The sequence below is a fragment of the Camelus ferus genome, chromosome 2 (genome assembly GCF_009834535.1).
Source record: "Camelus ferus isolate YT-003-E chromosome 2, BCGSAC_Cfer_1.0, whole genome shotgun sequence".
Lineage (NCBI taxonomy): Eukaryota > Metazoa > Chordata > Mammalia > Artiodactyla > Camelidae > Camelus > Camelus ferus.
The window spans coordinates 2012097-2035343 of NC_045697.1; the positions used below are offsets into that span (position 1 = coordinate 2012097).

Below are 23247 nucleotides of genomic sequence, written 5' to 3' on the forward strand. Positions count from 1 at the left end.
TCTAAGATTTTAGGTTTTGTTTCCAACAATTTGCATCTATGTTTGTTTTCTTTGTGTTTATCCTTTTTGGGGTTTGTTGAGCTTAGGGATCTATGGATTGATTTTCAAAAAACCAAACGAGAAAAATGTGCCCATTTCTTTTCATGTATTTCTCCTATTTTCTCTTTCTAGGACTCCAATTACAAGTATGTCACATCACTCGATTTTATCTCATAGGCCACAGGCACGCTTGTCCTTTTGCTCAGTGTTTTTTCCCCTCTCTGTGATTTGATTTGGAGTATTCATATTGATCTGTCTTCAAGTGCACTGAAATTTCCTTTTTCAGTGTCTAGAAGCCTGGCCAATAATTTTTATTTCAGATATTGTGATAACGTAGTTTTCAGTTATTGAATTTCTTCTGAGATTCTAGCGTTTCCATTTGTCTTCTGATATCCCCCATCTCTGTATCTGTTATTTCTATCTTTATCCTTAGATTGTAGTGCATAGCTATATATTGTTTCATATTATGTGTCGGTTAATTTCAGTTCTTGGCTCACCCTGGTCTGCATCTTCTGATTGTGTTTGCTTCTAATGACAGGTCGAAGTTTCCTGCTTCTTCACGCTTCTTGTAATTTTTTATTTCATTCCAGACATTGTGTGCAAATGAACAGTAGCAACTGATATGTAATATTTTGCTTTGATTTTGTTCTGCACAGAATGCAAGCCATGTCCTCAGTTTGAGTGAAAGGCTTATCATTCAGATTCCTCCAAAAGTCAAGTTTAATTATATTCAGTTTGCTTACTTTTAGCCTAAATCTCCACCTCCCACTGCCCTGCAGCCTTTTTGATCTCGTCAGTGTTCGAGCCAAGAGGCCGAGTTCAGTGTCAGGCATACTCGGTTCACCTCAGCTTTTGCTCTGGCAGAGCACTGGCATCACAGCCCCGTGGGCGCTGGGAGAGCGGACTTCTGTCCGCTGCCCGAGCCTCTCCTCTCACTTTCTTTACAAAACCTGGGTCTGGGTGGGAGAGGGCAGGCCTTAGTGACTTGCCATCTAAGACGGCCGTTTCTCCCCATCCCTGCCCCTCCACCTGCTTGTCTGCGGCCCACGCTCCCGTTCCAGGCGTGGACGTCGCTGCCATACTCTGTTCTTGATGAATTAACTGCTCGCCTTTCTCAGGAATTCTGTTCATAAACGATTCCTTGCACCCACTGGTCTACTAACCCCATAGAAAAGTGAAACTTTTCCCTCTGGATTTTTCTTACTGTTACGACGGGAGTGGAAGCCCACGTGGAGAGGAAGCCCCTTTTCTTTCCTTTGTGAAGCTCCCCGTTGAAAGAACTTAGGTTAAGGTCCACGATAGATGAGCAGATCCGCCACCTCCTCCGTCGCAGGCGAAGTGAATGCCGTAGATTCCCACGGGATACATGCTGACGTCCGCTTGCCTTGCTTGTGTCCAGAGGTCCTCGGAAATCAGCAGAGCCTTCGCTGCGGTTTCCTGCGTCGGCTGGGGGGCATTTTGCGATGCTGAGGGTCCACATCCCTCATCTATTTACGGGCAGTGGGGCTGGAGCTGGCAGTGACGTGCGCCACCTCTATGTCAGACCCACAACACGGTAGACACTGGACGCTAAAGCTGTGAATTGTTTATTTAATAACATTCGATTAAATTTTCAGCAATGAAATAGAATGATTTTACTCTTATTTAAATACTTTAAAAGATTGTCAGGGGGAGACTGTGCTTATGGTGCTGTTGTGATGCATAAAGGGAAACATAAACAAGCCAAAATTTTGGCCAGAAACCCAGAAAGCTCCTCCGTGCCAGCGCTGGCACGGAGCCTGAGTTCATTACTGGGAGACGTGGCTTTGAGGATGCCAGCGGTGATGACGTGCTTGGGAACAGGACAATGGTTGCACTCGGTGGCTTCTGCATCTGCCCAAAGACAGGCCCTCTTGATGAAGCATGTGTCATATTTGGCCTTACACTCACCCTCAGCAGCACAAAAAGAATGTCATTAAATGCTGTTAAAGCAATTAGATTTAATTTATACAAGATTCAATCTGCATTACAGGAGTTAAGTGAAATAGCAGAACATCTCAGATAAAGATGAATGTGGTCTTCAGAGGAAAATGAAACAGGTTTCAGATTTGCTTTATTCTAGTCTTTGGTATGTTGATTGCTAGTGATAACCTTAGAAAAAGCTTACCAAAAAAAGAAAAAGAAAAAGAATTATACAAGGTTGACTCTTTCATGTTTAAAAAATGAAAAACTTTTCTTTTATTGGGGAGAAAATAGCTTTTCTCCATCAAAAAAAAAAAAAAAAAAACAACTGCATGTAAAACAAGCAACAAAAATAGCGTTCTAGTAAAATGCAAGGACACCAGAAGGAAATGGAAATGCCTGCGTGATGGAGAAGGAGATGATCTGTGTAAAAACAACCTGAAGTCGTTCCTTAGATGTTGTCCTCTGTCCTTTTAGATTAAGCCATAATCTCAGTTGAAGAGAGATTTGAATAAATTGAGTAATATTTTGGTATTTTAAAAATAATATCTCAACATTGAAAATCTGAAATGAGAACTTTAGAAATCCTGCATGAAGCTAGATACAGTTTTAAGAGAAGGTGAAAATCTTGCCATGTGATAGTGGTTTCTATGATGAAATTAAACTAGATTGTAATGTTTTCTGTGATAATGAGAATGTATTGCACGCAACCCCACAGCATTTGAACATGATGCATAAAACCTGTGGTTCTTTTTCAACTGTAAATGTTTGCTTTTGCCTCAGCAGAGAAAAGCTTCTTCAAATTGAAAATACAACACAAATTGAAATCTAGATTATAACAATGTAATTACAGATTTTGCTAAAATGAACACAGGAAAAGTTTTTTGTAATAACTATCATTTGCTATATTTATAAATTTATGAATAGAGCATTGTTTTCTGTTATTACCCATCCAGTCACAGTGGACCCATAAAAACCTAGACATAAGTAACAATACATAGTTGTGATATTTTGCTATTGTGTGGTCGTATAAAAGCCATAGCTTATGAAGACATACGAATGGCCAATATGCACCTGACAGGGTGCTCAACATCATTAACCATCAGAGAAATGCAAACCAAACCCATAAAGAGATACCATCTCATACCCATCAGAATGGCCACCAAAAAAAAAAAACAAAAAACAAAAAACAAAAAACCCCAGAAAATAACAAGTGTTAGCAAGGATGAGGAGAAGCTGGAATCCTCATGCACTGTCTGTGGGATGTAAAATGCCTTTGCACAAAACAGCATGGTGGTTCTTCAAAAAATTAAAAACAGAATTACCATATGAATCAAAATTTCCACTTCTTGGTATAAACCCCAAAGAACTGAAAGCAGAAACTGGAACAGATACTTGTACACCCACGTCCACAGCCACATCCTTCACAACAGCCAATGTCCGCTGACAGATAAATGGATAAACAAAATGTGGTCCATCCACACAATAGGATCATTCAGCCCTGAAGAGGAAGGAAACCGTGACACCTGCTGAACATGGATGAACCTGGAGACGTGATGCTCAGTGAAATAAGCCAGACACAAGAAGAGAAATCCTGTGTGATTCCACTAATATGAGGTCCCCAGAGGAGTCAAATCCTTAGAGACAGAAAGTAGAGTGGTGGGCACCGGGGGAGGGGGAGGGGGAATTAGTGTTTAACGGGGGAAGAGTTTGGGAAGATGAGAAAGTTCTTGTGCGTGGGTGGTGGTGACGGCTGCACAACAGTGTGAATGCACTTAATGCCACTGAGCTGTGCACTTAAAAATAGTTAATGAGATTTGCAAATTTTAGCCACTATATATAAAAATAGATAAAAAACCAAATTTCTTCTGTATAGCACAGGGGACTGTATTCAATATCTTGTAATAACCTTTAATGAAAATGAATATATGTGTGTATATGCGTGACTGGGACGTTGTGCTGTGCACCAGAGACTGGCACACTGCAACTGACTGTACTTCAATAATACAAAAAAATAGTTAAGATGGTAAATTTTATGTTTGTCTATCTTACCACAATTTTTAAATATTGGGGAAAATACCCATTAGCTTTAGCTCCGTTTTTCCATTTTGTTTTGTGGGAATTTTGTCAAGATGGAAGGACGAAAGGATGTTACCAAACATTGCACTGGCTTCACTTACATGTACTGGTATTTGGGCAAACGGGGCAGTGTGGTTCCCATGACTCTGGGGCGGTGAGTATCGGGGTGCCGTGGACGTGCTGGCGGCTGCAGGGACCCTGCCCCTGGATGCTGGGGTCCTAGTCTGTCGGGGCGGCTTCTACAATGTCCCCCCGGGGCTGGGGGCTTAGAAGACAATCAGAACTCCTCAGAGCTCTGGAGGTGGGGAGCCAAGACCGAGGCACTGGCAGGTCCGGCCTCTGGTGAGGACCCGCTTCCCGGTGCATGGACAGCGTTGTCCCACCGCGTCCTCTAGTGACCCAGAGGGCAGGGAGCTCCCTGGGGTCCTGTTCATAAGGGCACTCAAGGCACTCGCGAGGGCTCTGCCGTCTCCAGGACACAGACATCCAGGCCACAGCACCGAGCCCTGGGATTCCGCTGACGAGGAGGCTGACCCGCCCCGGAGCCGGAGCTGGCTGACACCTGAGCTTGGGGGCGCGGGTCCGGGCCCGGCCAGCCTCGCCGACACTCCTCCTCGGGAACGGCGGGAACAGACGCACGCCCGGTGGCCGTGCTTGCCGCTCCTCTGGGTGCTGGCAAGCTGGGCCTGCGGTGTGAACGGACCAGAGCTTGGAGCAACTTGAGGAGGCAGGCAGGGCAGCCCACTGGGAGGCTGGAGGCCAGGCTGGGCACTGTCGCCTGAGCCCCGGGCTCCAGGCTGTGAATGGGCAGGAGCAAGACGTGGGGGGCAGAGGATGGAAAGGCTGGCAGGGACAGCACCCAGCACCACCAGGTACCCAGGGGCACCCACCAGCCATGGCCTTGGTGCTGATCCTGCCCAAGGGAATTTGGCACAGACAGGGCCCCTCCAGACGCAGGCTCGCCGGGCCAGCTGCTTCAGCTTGTGCACACAGGGGAGACTGATGCAGAACAAGGAACGGGCCATTTAAAAAAGGGGTGCTGGTTCCTCCAAAGTCCTCGTCTGAAACGCGAGTCCCTGTGTCCTCCTGGGGGCAGAGCGCGGGATGAGACTTCATCGCGGCATCGCCAAGATCTCAAAGTGCCATGTTTAGAAATGACCCCCTTGTCATTTCCATGTTTTGCGGCGATGTTTCTGATTTCTTATTTATTCTCTGTGAAGGAAAACACAACCTCCTAACATGCATTTCCCCACAGTAAGTGCGTTTCCGGCAGGATGAGTTCTGTTTCAGCTGTGTCTAGGTGCTTCAGGAGAAAAAGCACTTCGAAGTCGGGTCCCCACGGGAGGGGTTGTTCACACCCCGCAGGGGCCCCCTTTCCTGCTTCGTGAACTTGCCCGCGTGAGCCTGCCTGTCCCGGGCCACCAGCGGCCCCTGTGGTCTTTCCTGGGGCCTCAGGGGAAAGCGGAGCACTTCTGGTGCAGAAACGTTGTACTCTGGTTGGCGAGCGCATGTTCTGCTCTGAAGCAGTATGGTCTGTTTCGCTAATGCATACTCTATTTGGTAACAATGTCCCTAATGAGTACAAGTTCTATTTAGTAACAATATGCTGTATTTAATTAATTTCATGTGTTTCAGTTAAATACAACATATGCTTCATTTGATTTATTCTGTCCACCAATCCTAGGGGATTCTAAAACACAGGGTACAGCTGGTGGATTGTGCAGACGTTCAGAGTCAGGTGGTCTGCCCAGCCCGGAAGGCCAGGGAGGGGCGGCTTGGAGCCGAGGATTTCGGGGTGGGGGTGAGCAAGGCCCAAGCTGGGGGCACTTGGCCCCATGTCCAACTCCCTGTGTCCCCAGCTGCCCTAGCTAGCCCCTGGGTTCCATGCCAGCCTTGCCCCCTGGTTCTTAGTCCCCGTCTCCTCTCCTGCCCCCACTGCTGCCTCGAGCCTCTCGAACCCAACGCGTCCCTCCTTGAGGCTGGGTCACTGTCCCCACTCCCCAGGGTCACCGCTGCCCCTCTTGTTGTCCCCACAACACACACAGCCAAGAGCTCTTCTGGGAACACACATCTGCCCAGGGGCCTGGACATGGTTCCCAAACACTACCTGAAGCAACCCTCTTGGCCTGCCAGCCCCCTGGGCCATCTCACCTGCTGGGCTGGTCGGCCAGGAACCCCTGGAGCCTCCTGCTCTCCCGCCCTAAACACTTGTCCCCAAGTCTGGCACGTGCCTGGTATGGATGGACACTCAGACATCTACCCTCTGATGGTCCTTCCTGTACAGGAGTGCCGGGTGGAGGTGGGTGGTCCGGGGGGTGTGAGACAGACCTGGACTTGGCCCCTACAGAGTGCTGGACCGGTGACAGGGTGTGTGTGACTTCTGGGCGGAGCCCTGATAGTGAGGAGGCAGCTGATGGTCGTGAGGGCGGCTTCCTAGCCATCCGGCCAAGGACAGGCACGTGGGGCGGGTACCTACTGGGGAGAAGGGAGAGGACCTCGGGTCATGCTGGTGGCTTGACCACCGGCTTTCTGAACTGGCCTTGTTTCCAGCTGCACAGGGGATGCCTGGCTGTAAGGCCTAAGCGCCAATCCCCTCAACTTCTTGGAAGGCAGAAAGGGGCCTTGTAGAGGGGATCCTGGAACATTGGCCTTGGGACTCGGACAGCAGGGCCCCTGGGGATTCTGAGCAGGGATGGCAGGGCTGAGGCAGGCTCGGGAGAGGGCCCTGGCAGTGTGTGTCCACTGGCCTTCTGCTGATGTCCCAGGGCTTAGGAAGGGGCTGTGTGGAGCTGCGCCAGGCTCTGGGAGTCAGATCCCAGCTCTTGCACTTGGCAGTGGTCTGTGTGGGACCCTTCTGCGATGCCGGACAGTGGAGTCAGGCGAGCCTGGGGTCTCTCAGACCAGGAGGAGACCCCCCATCACAGGTCACAGCTTGTAGTTGCAGATAAGTTACTTTGTGCAGAAAAAACTTTTTAAAAAAATTACAAGGGGTTAGGTAAATTGGAGAATTTCTGGACAGAGCAGGGAGCCAAACCCAAGATGTGACCTGTACAGGGACAGTGACACAGGAGAAATGTGGACCACATGTGCTCCCTTGCTGAACCAATCCTTCTGGGATAGGGCTGGCTCCCGACAGATGGTTTCGCCAGGGTGGAGCCAGGTCAGGGACTCCCCCCATAGGATCCCTGACTCCACAAGGCAGGGTATCACCAGGAGGGTCCTGTGAGTGGCCGAGTAGTCTTTCTGTCCAATTCTGTATTTGGGGGCCAGGGAAATACCCATGGGGATCTGCGGGCCCACTGTTGCCTCATGAGATGGACTTGGTCAATTTCCATATGAGCCCCAACTATAACCAGAGGACAGAGCGGGGCTTGGGTTATCCCAGAACCAGTATCATCTCAAACTCTAAAAGGAACAATTCTCAAAAAGCCTGGGTGTCCTCCTTTCTGGGACCAAGTTACCTGGCAAATTGGCTGGGCCCTAGGGGAAGGCTGGGAGACAGGCCAGCTAGAGGGAGTGGCATGGCAGGGTCCTTCTGCAAAAGGGCTCTGGGTCCTTGAACTGAGATCTGGGGACGGTAGAGGGGTGGTGGCTTTCTGCTGGGGCAGCTGGCAGCAGCCTTCTGCTCACCAGCCCTCCTTTTCTGTAATTATGGAAAATGACCAGCACCAGTGAACTGCCCGCAACAGCATTGCCTCAGACCTCTGAGGGTCGGGCCCCGCCGGGCTGCCCACCCCAGCAGCTCCACCACCTTTCCCTGCCAAGGAAGCCCATCCACTGGCTTCTGGAACCCCTCCTGTGCTGTGATAGGAGGAACCAGCTATGGCAGCCTGTCCGCTGTTGGCCCAGCCCGCGAGGGACGCCACCAAGGCCCCGGATGTGCTGGGGCACTCTGCAGGGGACATTTCTTGGGCTGAGTGACCATGCACCTTATTGCCCCAAATGGGACTCCCTCTGGAGAGAAAGGGGAGCTGTTACTAGTACAGAGGAAGTGTGAGGACAGCAGGTGGCTTCCGGGCAGAGTCACTGACCTCTGTCCACCTTGAAATTAAAACAGTCGGTTAGTTATTTTATAAGTGACAAGGGTTCCTTCAGGAATAGCAGATGAATTGCAATTTGGGACATGCAAGCTACGACAGAACCAGAAGCAAGTCCGGCAAGCAGAGGAGGGAAAGTTTACTTGAGTGAAATGGAAGACATTGGGAGGGGCTGCTTTGGAGAAAGTCCTTTAAAGTAAAGTGAGAGTTCAGGGTGGTGGAGGCTTCTCACTGGCTGGGGCTGTTGCCGGGTGGAGAGAAAATCTTACTCTTGCTGGGAGGCAGGTGAGGCTGTCCCCAGAGCTGGCCCGCAGCCCCTGGCCTTCCACTCAGTAACGTGTGGACTCCATCTCTGGACAGCTGGAACAGCCTCATTTTGAGCTACCTGACCGGAGAGAAAGGATGAGGAGGGAGACCTCGAGACCCTTCTTTCTCAGGGTACTCATTGGCCAGCCATTAGCCCTTGGGAGGCTAGAGGGGAACCAGGACCCACCTCCCACGGCAAGGGCTTCCCCTGGGTCTGGGTGTGGGGCCTGGGCAGCAGAGTGGGACGGCTCACCTGTCCTGGACCTCGTGTGGGCCGGCTTGGCCAGCACAGGTAGTCGAGGCAGCAGCAGCACCCACTATAGGCCGTCCGTCCCCCACAGTTCATGTGTTAAAGCTCTAACCACCATGGGTGTTAGGAGGTGACGAGACCAGGAGGGTGGAGCCCTCAGTGCGGGGTGAGTGCCCTTATAAAAAGAGACAAGGGTGAGCTTTTGCTCTCTCTCTCTGCTCTCCACCATGTGGGAAGACAGCCCTCAGCAAACCAAGAAGAGGGCCCTCACCAGACTCCAGGTCTGTCGGCACCTTGATCTCAGAACGCCAGGCGCCTGTTGTCTCCCTCCTCCCCCCACCCCCAGTCTGTGCTACCCGTCATGGCAGCCCCAGCCGACCAAGACGTATGGCATCCGACACTCTCTGCTGCACACTCAGCCAAGGCTCAAGGCACAGGTAGGGCTGGGCGCAGCTAGGTGACCTGCAGAAGAGTCATGTGTCCCCACCCTGGTAAGTGCTGCTCCAATAGCACCACAAACTGGTGGCTCAGAAACAGCAGCATTTTATTTCTTGCGCTTTGGAAGCTGGAAGTCCCAGATCAAAGTGTGGGCAATTTCAGCATCTGGTGAAGATTTGCTTCTTGGTTCACAGACAGTTGTCTTTGGTCTGTGTTCTCACATGACCCAAGGGGTAAGGGAGCTCTCTCGGGTCCCTCTTATAAGGGCACTAATCACATTCACGGGACTCCACCCTCATGACCTCACCACCTCCTAGAGGCTCCATCTGCAAACACCATCACATTGGGGAACAGCTTCATCATGTGAATTTGGGGGACAATTTTAGTCCATAGCTGTGTTGTTGTAGAGACCATTGGCTCCAGGGCCTGAGAGCACTCCACTTCCCGCCCTCTGCTCAGCAGAGCGCAACAGCCCTCCTGACGGCCACCACACTTCTGCCAACGAAGCCCCACATCCCAGGATGCTATCCAGAGGTTTCATTTGCAAATATAAGGGGAAGATGCATCCTGTCAACATGTCAGGTAGTGAGAAACTTGTCCTTTGCTGTCATCTTGGGAGCATTAAAGGGACTGTGAAACGTAACTTAAAATTTTGATTTTTCCAGGGAGGGGCTTGAAGTGTGATGGTTGGTGTATTTGTCACGATGACTTAACATACAGCCCAGGAGGCTCCAGCCAGCTGCAGTCGGGAGTCCTGGGCTGGATTTTTTCCCCACACTTAGTTTGTACAACAAATGCCCAGCAGACCGTTTCCTGAAAATACTCTGGCTGGTCACTGTGACTAAAGGGAATGGAATTTCCAAAGAAAGAATGATTGCTGGTGAAGAAGACAATTGGAGGCAGGGGGAGAGCCAACCCTGGACGGTCTTCCGGGACAAGGCACGGCATCTGGACAGCTGAGGGGGAGCAGGCCCCCTTGGGACCTCCAGGGCAGCCTGGGTCGTGCTGAACACAGCCTGCCTGGCCTCTCCCCCGTGATGGGGGATCAGGGGGTGACTGCGCTCTGCTGGGAACACCACATTTCCCTTCCGCTTCCCCTCCTTTAAAAACAAGACGATTTCCCGGTGTAATGCAGTCTGATGAGCATCAGGGTGTGCGGAGGACAGGGGAGAGGAGGGGGTAGGGTCCCCGAGGCGTGGGGCGCGGGGAAGCGTCAGTGCACCAACGGGGACACCGGGGGAGGGCGTGGAAGGGGACCTGGGGCAGGAGTGGATCCGGGCAGTGGGCACAGGGTGTCCACACCGGAGCCGGACCCGCCAGCTCGCGCGGGCAGCGGGAGTTCCGCCCCAGACCTAGGAGTCCTCGCCCTCAATTCTGCCCCTCAGGTCCCGCCCCTCCCACCACAGCAACGCCCCCTTCATGCCCCGCCCCTCAGGCTCCGTCCCTCGTCCCTTTCTACGCTCGTCCCCTGGAAGTGCCGCCACCCCATCCTGTCCACTGGACTCCCGGTCCTCGGAGGCTCCGCTCCATAGACCACGCACTCCGGCCCATCCTGAGAGCCGCCCAAGACCTCGGAGGCCACGACTCCGCCCCACCTCTCTCCTGAAAGTCCCACGGCCCGCCCTCCCAAGGGTTCCGCCTCTTTTTAGACCCCGCCCCCATAGGCTCTGCCCCTATCAGACCCCGCCCTCCAGAGAGGTACCGCCCCTTCCACGGTCCCGCCCCTCGTTGGCTCCGCCCCTCGTTGGCTCCGCCCCTCTCCGTCCCCGCCCTCCAGCCGGCCCTGCCCTGTCGGAGGCCCCACACTCGGCCACGCCCACTCAGTGGTACCGCCCAACAGACCCCGCCCCCAGGCCCCGCCCACACAGGCCCCGCCCCTCGGTCCCGGGCGACGGCGGCGGCGACCGTTGGGCGCGAGGGCGGAGCGGATCGCGGCCGGAGAGCGAGCGGCCGGTAGGTTGCGGGCCGGGCGCTGGCCGCCCCGCCTCCGCTTTCTTTCTTCTCTGGGCGCGCGCTCGCGCCCTCCGCGGCCCGCCCCGCCCAGCGGAGCGGAGGGCTGCTGGGGGCGGCCGGCCCCTCAGGGTCCGGCTTGTAGGGGCCGCGGGCCGCCGCGGCCCTCCTTTTGTTCCCGGGCCCGACTCCGGGCCCGGTGGTGGGGCCGCCGCCTTGGTCCTTGGCGGGACAGGAGGGCCCGGGGCCGGGCCGGGGTCGGGCGGTCGTCCGGGCCGAGAGCGCGGGCCTGCTGTGCCCACCGCGTTCGCTCGGACGTCGGCCGAGCCCGTGCGCCCCAAGGCCCGAGTCTGCACGGGCTCCCAGTTTCCTGTCCTTCCGACTGGGCGGCCGCATTGTTTGGCCAGAGGCCGTCTCCAGAGACCCCTACTCTGGAGATGAACTGCAGCAACGCCGGTGCAGTGCCCTGTCGGCTTCCCGTTCCAGGCTCTGTGCTGTGGCTCAGGGGTGCTTAAGTGAGACAGCGAGGCCCCAGAGTTGTGGGTGTAGACAGAGTGGTCCAGAATTGTGGGGTGTAGACGGAGTGGTCCCGAGTTGTTGGATGTAGACACAGTGGTCCAGGGTCGTGGGGTGTAGACAGAGTGGTCCCGAGTTGTTGGATGTAGACACAGTGGTCCAGGGTCGTGGGGTGTAGACAGAGTGGTCCCGAGTTGTTGGATGTAGACACAGTGGTCCAGGGTCGTGGGGTGTAGACAGAGTGGTCCCGAGTTGTTGGATGTAGACACAGTGGTCCAGGGTCGTGGGGTGTAGACAGAGTGGTCCAGTTGTTGGATGTAGAGACAGTGGTCCAGAGTTGTGGGGTATAGACTGTGGCCCAGAAAGGCCCTAGAGCTGTGGGGTGTAGACAGAGACCTTGGGCAGGCGAGCGCCCTCTCTGTGCCTGTTTCCCCACTGGTGGTCGGGTTTGTAAGGGGACCTGCCTGTGGGGCTGCTCAGGTTGTGAGTGGATATCTGTGGTCAGTGTCTGTTACTTTCGTGGTCACAGGTTCTGTGACGGGAAGGGTACTTGTAAGGCCGTGGGACCTGCAGGTGGGGACAGTGAGGCCTGCAGAGAAGGGGGCTCTTCCCTGGAGAGGAGGGTTAGAGGGCTCCCACCCTGGTCTGAGATAGGAGCCTAAACAAGCAGTGGGGAGAGGGTGATGAATAAGAGAGGATGTATTTCAAGTTTTACTTTAGAAATGTAATTGTCAATGTGGGGTTTCATAAAAATGCCTCCTTACCAGTGTCTTGGAGGCCTAGAGATTACAGGTACTAGGTGCCCGGCCTAGACCTGGGCCTCAGGGACACTCCTCAGGGGACAGCCCATCGCTGAGGCCAAGGAAGAGGGCTGAACGTGTGGAGCTGATCTGTGGGAGGGCATGGGGTGGCAGTGTCCCGGGAGATTCAAGAGGTCAGAGGGAGGCACTGAGTGGTCCTGTTGGGCCCAGGGTCAAGGACAGGCCTCCTTTCCTCTCTTTAGAAGGAAGGGGCCACTGGTTAGGCAGAGGAGCAGCTGCAGGGCTAGGAGGCCAGGACCAATGTGGTCCAGGCGGAGGAGATGGCGGTCCCAGCGGGACTGGCTGGGGCACAGGAGGTGTGGGAGGTGAGGGCGGTCAAGGCTGCCTGCCCGGAGTCAAAGGAGCAGTCCGGTGTCGCCTGCCGGCGCCTCCCACAGCAGAACCTCCCACCGCAGAGGTGATAGCACATTCACTTTCTGATTATATTGTCATTTGACATTTATCTTTGTCTGAAACGGGCCCAGTGAAATAGTCAGGGTGAAGGGAAAACCATTGTTAAGGCTTAACACATACTGCAGCAAGTACACAAAACCCAGAGAAGCCAGAGTGCTTTACATGTTCTTTGAATTTGGTGGAATTCCCATAAACATTTTACCTTCTTATTAGCCCTTGTTCGAGTTTCCTGTGGCCGCTGTAACAAATTACCACTAACTTGGTGGCTTAAACAACAGAAATGTATTCCCTCCCAGTTCTGGAGGCTGAAAGTACTTCCGGCTTTTGGAGGCCGTCCATCCTCAGTCCTTGGCCTGCGGCCCCGCATCGCGTTGCCCTGGCTTCCGTCCTTGTATCCTGTCCTCAAACCCACCTCTGCATCCCTCCGACTAGGGCACATGTGACCGCACGTGGGGTCCACCTGCCTAACCTCAGGATCCTTAGTGTAACCCACCTGCAAAGTCCCTGTTGCCTCTACGGTGACATTCACAATGCCAGGGCCTAGGCCCAGATGCCACTGGGGACCACCTTCCACCCACCACAGTGCCCAGACTTTCTGAGAGGACTGTGGTCCCTCCTGTTCTGTGCTGGGGAGCAGCCGTCTCTACCTTTCTCGAGGCTGGCTGGTCTGTCCAAGGGGCGGCTGCCACTCCAGTGTCCAGAAGGGCCACGTGTTTTTCCCTGCTGTGCCCCGGAGGAGAGGCTGCGGCTGTCCCGGGAGAGAACCTGAGGCTTTCCAGGGGCTCAAGTTGGGCAGATCACTCGTTTTCACTTCTTGTGGTGGTGGTCACCAGCTCCCTGGGCCATCTGATGAAAGCTGTAGTTAGTCCTCAGCAGTAGACTCGACCCACTCGCACAGACACTTTAACACAGACACTGGTTTCCCTGCGGTTTTCAGGGGCTTCACGATCCCTTCTGCTTTCTCCCTCTTTCCCCTCCGGCGGCCGAGCCGTCCTCAGCCTGGTGGTCGGAAATCCCGACGCGTGTCCTCCCTCGGCTTCCATTTTGCACCCACCACGCTGCCTGTGTATCTTTTGCTACATCTTATTTTCATCCCTTAGCAGAGGTCTTGGCCATCCTTCCAGGACACCAGAGGAAGAGCCAGACCTGCTGATTGAAGCCCCAGGCGGCAGGCATTGTCCTGTCCTGCTGGTCCCCATCTCCCAGAGGCAGGCATCCCAGGCACCCTGCTTTCTCCGGCATTTACTGCTGTTTAAGCTGCTGTTTTAAATCTGTGTGTTTGAATTCTCTCCGAGGTGCAGGGAGGCACTAGCTCCCCTCTCTGCTGCACCGCTGCCTCGTCTCCCTCCGCTTCCTGACTTAATCGCATCACCTTCTTTTGGTTAAACCAGAGTCCATTGTTGGCCTTTTTGTTACTGAACCACGTGGTACCCTGGAGCACAACTCCTTTCTCACCTAGCCCTGTCACTCCGGTGTCAAACTCCTTTCCTCGCCTCCAGCATACTTCCCGCCATACGTCTCCCGTGATGGCCCTTGTTGCCAGGAGACTTTGCTCCTAGCGTCCTGCTTCCTGCCCCAGTCCGTCTGGTCCCAGTGAGACCGGTGCACTTGCGCCCACGTGTCCTTGCGCCCTGGACCCTCTCCTCTCTGTGTGGGCTCACGCCTTATTTTGCTGAAGTGCACACTCGTAATAACTAAGAAACATTCAGTAAATCTTTCTTTTGCCCTTGATTTTGAAAATATCTTTATTTTACCCTTCAGTTAACTTTTAGTTTAGCTGGGTATAGAATTCTACTGAAAAGTATTTTCTCAGAATTTTGGAGATGTTGCTTCCTGGTATGTCGTTTCTGGCCCCGGGGGGACATTGGTGCCTCTGTGGTTCCAGGTGCCCATGTGATCTGGCCCTGGGGGCTCACGCGGCAATCTCCTGTGCCCCACATTCTGAACCATCAGTTGATGACGCGTGTTCCCATCCCTGTGCTGGGTGCCGTGGCCCCTTCAGCCTGAGACCTGACTTGTGTATTATTCTTAATTTTCTTTCTTTCAGTTTTCTGTCCTCTCTTTCTGGAACCCCTTTTATTTGGAGGTCGGAGCTCCTGGGCTGACCTCTGAGCCCGACCTTCTCCTCTTGTTGATCTTTGATGTTCACTCTGGTCTCAGGAGAGTGATTTGCATTGTCTTCTCACTAACTGTCCCTTCTGTTACTTGTTTCATTTCCATCATCCTTTTTATTTCTCAAGCGTTCTTTTTTATTTTAATTTTTCTTTCCTGTTTTTTTAAAAATAACATCTCATTCTTTATTTAGAGATGCAAGGTCTTATCTCTTAGAAGATAATAATTAAGGATATTTGAGTTTTTATTCTGTCTTGTCTTCCCTTTTTCCCTCTATTTTTTTGTAGACTCTGTGCTCCATGAGACCAAGGATTTTCTTCCTCAATATTATTTGTGGCCGAATTCAAACACCTAAAATTGTTCCTGGCATCCAGAAGGAACACTGTATATTGTTCAGATCTCCATTATTACTAATTTTTCGAGGTTAGGGATTCTGGTCATTCGAATGGTTGCTGAGAAAGATGTTAACGTCTCCAACACTGCCGGGATCGTTCATTTCTGCCTTCAGTCCTTTCAGGCTTTGCTTTACGCGTTTGCAGCCCTGGCACTGGGCTTGTGCATTCTTGGGATCGTTCGTCTTCGTGATGAGTGGACGGTTTGTCTCGAAGCCCCTGCAAGCTTCTCGTGTCTGCCGTTTGCTCTGTGCGTCCTTTTACTCTCAGCCTGTTTGTGTCTTACACTCAGAGTTAACATCTCATAAAGCCCATCCGATAGTTTCTACTTTTGAGTGTGTTTTGTTCACTTACATTTCTAGTGGTTACATTTTCCCCTAATTGAAGACTTCTATTAGTCAACAAATAAATAATAAACACCAACTTTTCCGAAGCAGCTTGGACGGGTTCAGCGTAACTAATATTTGGAACACTCGATACCAGTTTTTAAAGAGTGTTTATAATGATCGGCAAACGTTTGAAGAGCTAGAGTAAGCAGAATAATAAGTGAACCCCACGTGCACACCACTCGCCTGGGACGACTGTCCACGCGCCCCCCCCCCCCCCGCCTCCCGCGCCTGCCGTGGGCACTCCGCTCTCTCACATGAGTGCTCACAGGGCTGAGCTGGGCCTCCGGGTTGTGTCCTGCTTGTCCTGTTTTGTTGCTGTTGTTGCTGCTTTTCCTTTCCTGTCTTGTTTTGGGTTATTTGAATGTACGCGTGCATGTGTGTCCACACAAATGTGTGTACGTGTTTATGTTGATGTATGTGTGTAACAGAGGTGTGTGTATCCGTAATATACACACACACAAATAGTCTAGTATTCTACCTTAATTCCTCTTTTGGCTTTTTGGCTGTACTTCTTTGCATTCTTTTAGTAGTCTGAAATATGTATCTCAACTTATTGCAGTCTGTTTAGAGTGAATTTTATAACGCTTTGCATAAAATGTAAGAATTTTGTGATGGTAATAGAAGTTCCATTTTCCCCCTCTGGGAACTACTTGTTGTCATTCATATTGCATCTGCATATGCTATAAACCGTACACCATGCTGTTAGAATTTTTGCTTTAAAAATCCGTATGTATTTGAAATACACTAAGAGAAGGAAAATAATCTTTTGAATCACTCACTCGTGCGCTCGCTGGTCCTGCTGCGCGCCATTCCCTCCTGCAGATTGGAGTTTCCACCTGCACCACTTATCTTTAGCTTGAAGCGCGTCCTTTCGATTTCTTGCCTGTTAGTGACGAATTCTTCCAGTTTTCCTGTGTCTGAAATGTCTTTATTTCCCTTCAGTTTTGAAGGATCTTCTTGGCTGAGAAGTCCAGTTTCTCTGCCCCAGCCCTCCACCTGCTTCACTCCCTCTTCTGGCGCCATTGTGTGTGGTGAGGAGTCGGTCCCCACTGCCCCTGCCTTGTCCCCGTGAGTCCCGTGGTGGCTCCACACTTGGCTTTGCCTTTGACGTTCAGCACTTGGACTTTGATGTCCTTAGAAGGGCTTGCTCTGTATTTGTCCTGCTCAGGGTTTGCTGAGCATCTTGGATAAATAAGTTTCTAATTCTTCACCAAATTTAGGAAAAATTCGGCCATTGTTTATTCAAATATTTTTTTCTGCCCCGTTTGTTCTCTTCTCCTTTTGGTGCTACTCTTGCATTTGTGGCTGGTGTTTGCTATTGTCCCTCATTCAGGCCCTGTCCGAATTTAAAAATATTTTTGTGTCTTTTTTGTGTTGGATAATTTCTATTTATCTGCAAGTTAACTCACCCTTTTTTCCATCTCCAGTCTGCTATTTAGCCCATTTCATTGGGTTTTAAAATTTTAGTTACTATAGTTCTTATTTCTAGAATTTCCCCTTCTTGTTTATAGTTTCCATTTCTCTACTGGGATGTGCCATCTGCTTATTGTGATTGTATGTTCTGTTAAACCCTTAAACATTCTATGTCACCTGCTTTAAAGCTCCTGCCTGCTAACTTCAGCTCCCGTGTTATCTCGGGATCAGTTCCTACTAGCTTCTTTGTCTCTTGACCGTGGGTCACCTTTCTGTTTCTTTGACCCTCTGCTCATATTTGATTGTGTGCTGGACGTTGTGGGTGACCCATTGTAGGGCCTCTGAAGAGTGTTGAGTTTGTTCTGGGAGTTAATTTGTCTGGACTCAAACCGAACTCTCTGCTGTGACCTCTGCCTGGTGTGCTTGGTGTATGGCTGCCTCCTCTGCTCCTTGGAGTCTCCTTGTGCGTGGGTCATTCAGGGGCTGGTCGGGGGCCCAGGCAGAGTTTACGAACAGATTTGAGGGCTTCCTGTGTCCCCAGCCACCTCCTGCCTGAGATGTGGCGATGTCCCCCTCACTTTCCAGCCGCCTGCCATGCCCAGACTCCATTCTTTGACTTGAATCTGGGGGACTGCGGCTTTCCTCCTGGGCTCCAGACGTGTTCAAACACACATCTTACCCAGTGCAGCCTCTTCTTTTGGAGAATGACTCTCCTCCAGTTTCTGCCTGCTTTCATAGCTCTCCAGTACCTTCAGATAGTTGGTTTTTGTATTTCTGTGCCTGGCTAGGCCTTGACTCAGCAGCACAGGAGGATCCCCGAGGCGCCGCCCTCTGCTTGCGGCCCTGCCGGCAGTGGGCAGGCGTGGTCTCTGGGGTTTGCTTCTTTCTTATCTAGAGAATGGAGGAGCTGGGGAGTGAGCCACTCGAGCCTAAAGGAAAGCTTTTCCTTAGCAAATGCTGGATAGGATGGAGCCCTGGGCTGGATTTTCTAAGGTGCCTTTTCTTAGACGTGTACAGGAGTGTGGGGACCGAGGTGGCAGTGAAGGTGAGCATTCCTCACTGCCTCCCGCTGATGTGAGCCACCCGGGGATGAGGGTGGGTTGCGGTGCTGGCTGTTGCTGGTCTGCTCGGGGCAGGGGTCTGGCTGGGGGCTGCAGGGCACACGCACAGACCCCTAGATCCCATGCTCTCTGCCCACCCTGGTGTCTAGCTCGACCTCGGGCAGGCTGCTGTTCTGTGCCCGTTTATCTATAAAATGGGGTTAATAAAGAGCTGCTGTGAGGTTGAGCCAGGATAGGGTGTGTCAGGCGGTGGGGACTGCCTGGCACTAGGACCTCTCCATGCCGCGGCGTGGCTGCTGTGAGTGGGTGTGGGCCCGCTGGCACATCTGTGCCACGCCCCTACTGCGGGCCAGGCTGGGGCTCTGGCGCTCCTGGCTGCAGCCCCATAGAGCCTGGGACACATTACCTGGAGCACATGGGCAGAATCGGGTCCCCAGACCGCCCCTCCCACCAAAGCCCCCACCCCCGGATGCCTGGAGTCCAGCCCGGAGGGATGGGCAGCGGGGCCGCTGAGAAGGGCTCCCTGGGCCCACCTGGTGCAGTCTCCTGTGGCTCTTGTGACAAAGCACCACCAATGGGGTGGCTTAAATGGTAGGAGTTTATTCCCCCCATTCTGGAGACAGACATCTAGAGCAGCGTGTCCCAGGGCCAGGCTCACTCTGGAGGCTCCGGGGAGGGCCCTTCCCACCTCTTCCAGCTCGGGTGACTGCCTGTGGCTGCTTCGCTCTGGTCTCTCCCTCGGTCTTCACATGGCCGCCCCAGTGTCTGGGCTTCCGTCTGCGTCCCCCGTGGAAGGACCCCGTCTCCGCCCCCACCCCCGACCCCCACCCTCCCACCGGCTGACCCAGTACCTTCAGTCTCATCTTGGAAGCCTTAACTTAATCCATCTGCAAAGACCCTTTTTCCAAATAGGGTCACATTTCCAGGTTCTGGGGACTAGGACCTGATGTCTCTGGGGCCACCCTGCCTGGACCTGGAAGATGAGGAGCCATGTGGGGTCACGAGAGGGGCCTCCTCCAGCCGCCTGTCCTCCATTGCTCCCAGATGGTGTCTGCTCTGTCCTGTGTGCAGGTGGGGCTCGAAGCTCACCCTCACACTGTGCCTGCTGAGGCAGGTGCCCTGTCCCCCTGAGAGTGACTGAGAGACATGGAGAGCAGACGGAGTCCCGCCAGCCCCAGTGCAGAGACCGGAAGTGGGACAGTGCGGCAGGCTGCCTCTTTCCCCTGCATCCCGCAGAGGATGACTGGCCTTGCACGTGGGCGGGGAGGCCTGTGTGGGAGGCCTGGAACAAGACCCATTTGATGAGGAGGAAAATGGTTCTCAGTCTTTCCTGGGCATTTGGAGCCCAGTGGTGGCTTGGCGGGGCTGGAGTGAGACTGGGGGTCAGCCAGGCAGGTGGACAGAGGGCTTGACTGTGCCTCCTCCCGGGCCTGTGGGGAGGGGCGGGGACAGGGGACAGCCGGGCTCCAGCAGGGGAGACTTTGCAGTGTTTGGAACATAGTTATAATAAAAAATTATTCATCTTTTATGTGAAATTCAAATTTAACTGAGTGTCCTTTATTTTTATTTGCTAAATCCAGCAACTTTATTTATAGTCCCACTTTGCCCAGGTGTGAAAACCACAAACAGAAATAAACATCAAGTGGAGATAAGAAGGGAAAGTCAGATAAGAACGGGGAGGGAAAGCTGAGGTGGCTCAGCCTTCCCATGGTTCAAGATAGTGAACTAGGATTTGTTTCTGGAACCAAAAATACCCTGAAACATTGCAGCTTCAGCGTGGCCTGTTTACTTGTCCCAAAACACAGTCATGGCCAGACTGGTGCCCAGAGTCAGCCAAGGGGTCTGCCCACCAGCTGCCAGGTAGATTGGCACCCGGTCTGGCCTCCCCACCACCCCAAGGCTCAGACCTGACTGCAGGGCCCGGGGGGAGCAAGGCGGGACTTCTGGCCCGTGTCTGAGTCTCTGGTCGATGTGGTACTTCTGCATGGTGAGGATTTCTGGAGCTCACGGCCTCCGGCTGTCCAGCCCTAGTGGCAGTTGACCCCGAGCTTTGATGTCCCTGCCGCTGCCGTGACTGCAGGGCTCCACTTCTCCCAACTCACCACTGCCCCTCCAGCCTGTGCCCCGCCCTGACCCCCATGTGCCCACGGCCCTGTGGGCACTGATGCCCGGGGTGTGCCTGCTGCACTGACTCGGAGGCGAGGGGCTGATAAGCGCCCAGCAGACGCTCCCGACTGTGGGGTCCATGGGGCTGCTGGGTAGCTGGTGGGTTGGTGGCGGTCGGGGGAGTTAGTTGGGGTCTCAGGGAGGAGGTGGGGACCAGCTGAGCCAAGGAGTGGCAGAGGGAGGGGGAGTGGGTATGTTCAGGGAAGGGCAGTTTTTTAAGTGAAGTCAGGACTACGGGTGCACCCCAGTGTGCCCCCCATCCCGGTGTGTACCCCTGACCTCCATGTGTGGTGGTGGCAGCCCGTTGATCTGCTTTGTCCCCCGGGGAGGCTGGCCCTTGGAGGGCAGGGCCATCACTGGTCACCTGTTTGTAGTATGACGCTGCCGTAGAGGCCACTGGGCAGCTGCTGAATGAATGAGTGAGTGAGTGAGTGAGTGAGTGAGTGGAAAGGTCACGAGGCAGTGAGATGGACCTGCTTAAGGTGGGGATTGAGGTTTGGTCTGGAACTCCGGCAGAGGTCTGAGAGGGTAGGCTGGATCCTGCGTCCTGGGTTTGAGCAGGGTCGTGTGCGTGTGCGTGTGTGTGCGTGCGTGCGTGCGTGTGCGCACATGTGCACACTTCGGGGTAGGGTGCAGCCAGCAGGTGGAGCAGAAGGAGCGGTGCCCCCCAGCTCCACCCCTAGTCTCCCACCCCCTATCTTTGCTGGGATCACCACCACCGTCTCCCACCTGGATGTCTGGCTGCCTTCCGAGCTGCTTCTTTCCTTAACTGAGACCTTTCTTAAGTTCCTTCTTGTGTACAAAGTGACCTTATTGTGATGTGAATAAAAGCAGTTACTTCAAAATGCACCTAGCCAAGAACCTGTGTCCCGCCCGGCGCGCTGCAGGGTGGCGCGGCGTGGCAGAGAGGGTCCCTGGCTCAGCCAGTGGCCGGCCCCATGTGCGCTTCGTGGACGGCTTTTGTGGGCAGGGATGCCTGGGGACCACACAGGTGTCTCGTGTGCCTCCTGCGCCCCTGCGTGCCTGTGGGAACCGAACCCGCGCGGTGGTGCTGGCTTCGCTTGCCCAGGGCCCCGCGCGCGCTCCCGCACCTTTGCTTCCCTTCGCGGGCTGTCACGCCGCTTCCTTGTGGCGTGAACTTCACAGCGCGGAGGACTGGAACCACTCAGGAAGGTGCAATACGCGAATGTTCTTGAACCAGTAAAATGGACCTTTGTAATTTAAAAGAGTATCTTTTCTGCAAAACCTAGACTACGTTTACCCTGTGAAAAAAGGACCATGCTGGCTGAGAGCTGGCGCGGGCGGGGCCGCAGGGCGGCGATGCAATATTCACGCAGCGGGTGTCCTGTTCCCGCGGCCTCCGGTTCCGAGCACCTGGGCGCTCGCGGGGCCCGGGCTCTCCCTTCCTCGGGGACAGCCCTGTCCCTCCGCTGCACTTGTCCTCGTCGGGCCTGGCCTCTGCCCGTCCCAGAGAGAGCTCAGTGCTGTGCAGAACGCCCGAGGCGGGCCCTCATACAGGAAGCCGGAGCTGGCGGAGTCTAAAGCTAGTGTTTAACCTCTCTTTATGTGGTAAGTGTGACATTAGCAGAGCTGTATTTCTTCAACTTTATATTATTTTCGGAATTCGATCTCTTTTTAACATTATTAGACTGTGAATAATAATTGTGTGTACCTTTTCCTGATGGGTTTAAGCATTTTTAACACTGCCAGTCTTTCCTTTCTTCTCTCTTTCTTACTTTTTTCTCCGTTTTCCTTGTTATTCATAGCTGCTGTCTTTCCCAAGTCCAGGGCTGCCTTACTGCTCAGTGAATTCTTGTCTCCGCCCCTGCTGCTGGTGGCTGCTTGGCAGTGACCTGACTCTTCCTGAGGCCGACTTGGGAGCAGAAAGGGACGCACCCCTCGAGACCAGGACCGAGGCACCTGATGCGTGTCCCTGCAGCCTGGCCCTTTGGTTTCGTTGGGCTTAAAGTGTTCAAACCTTAAAAATTGACACTTAAAAAAAACCCATGTAAAAAACTGCATAATAACAAAATGCTGAACTGGAACATTTTACATGCTGTATTCTTCTGTTTGGCCTGTTATAAATGATTCATGGATACTAATGTGCACATGAATACTGATGTGTGCTAGTGTATACATCACCATGTATACTAAGAATTTAGTGGCTGCTTCCTAAACTTAGATGAATGTTCAAATTTGGGAGGTGAAGCCACTGAGGAATTGAGACAGACTCTTTGAGAACCAGGTAGATAATTTTTGCTAGCCCAAATACTTCCAGGGAGCTCGGTTTCTATTCAGGCATTTGCTCACATGCTAATAGTAAAAAGAGAGGCAGCCGAGGGTGTGGGTGAGCGCCCAAACTGAAACTAGTCAGCCTTGGGCTTGAAGCCTAAATCTGTCTTCAGTCATGATTGTAGGCAAGATGTCTGAGCCTCGGTTTCCTCATTTGTAAAATGGGATTATTATATTTAGCTTGGAGATCTTGACTGACCAGGGAGTCACCCAGTGGTCCTCTGTCCCTGTAAACACGTGGCACCACCAGGCATTGTCAGGGGTCATCACTTTTATCAGCTGGTTTTTCCCTTTCCTGGTCAGTTTACTTCTGGCTTATGCAGCGTGGTTTCCTTAGTCACTTCACCCCAGATTAGCTTTGAGGGAAGACTTTCAAAAATACTTAATCATGCATTGCTTCTTAGAAATCAGTATGTGACTGTTCTGTGTGTATTTCTAGCAGGAGTGGTAGCAAACCAAAGATAACATTCATATTTTGCATCATATGGTGCCTTAGTTATTGCTGCCGTGTAACAGAACACCTCTGCAGACAACAGGTGTTTTCTGTCTCGTAGTTCCTGTGGTCAGGAGTGTGGGTGTGGCTTAGCTGGGTTCTCTGTTCCCAGTCTCACACAGGGTTGTGATCAAGGAGTTGGCCTGGCTACAGTGGGTG

The 23247-nt window shown here is 53.0% G+C and overlaps 1 protein-coding gene across 6 annotated transcripts in view; it reads left to right on the forward strand.

Annotated features, from left to right (window-relative positions):
- The first annotated feature begins 10939 nt into the window (after positions 1 to 10939).
- The window catches only part of RGS12 (regulator of G protein signaling 12), a 113523-nt gene continuing 101215 nt past the window's right edge, over positions 10940 to 23247 (forward strand). For 5 of the 6 annotated variants that reach the window (XM_032493091.1, XM_032493097.1, XM_032493105.1 and 2 more), the window contains exon 1: positions 10940 to 11043. The gene's annotated coding sequence lies outside the window, so the exon portion shown is untranslated. The remainder of the gene's footprint in view (positions 11044 to 23247) is intronic. The other variant, XM_032493094.1, reaches the window with a different exon arrangement.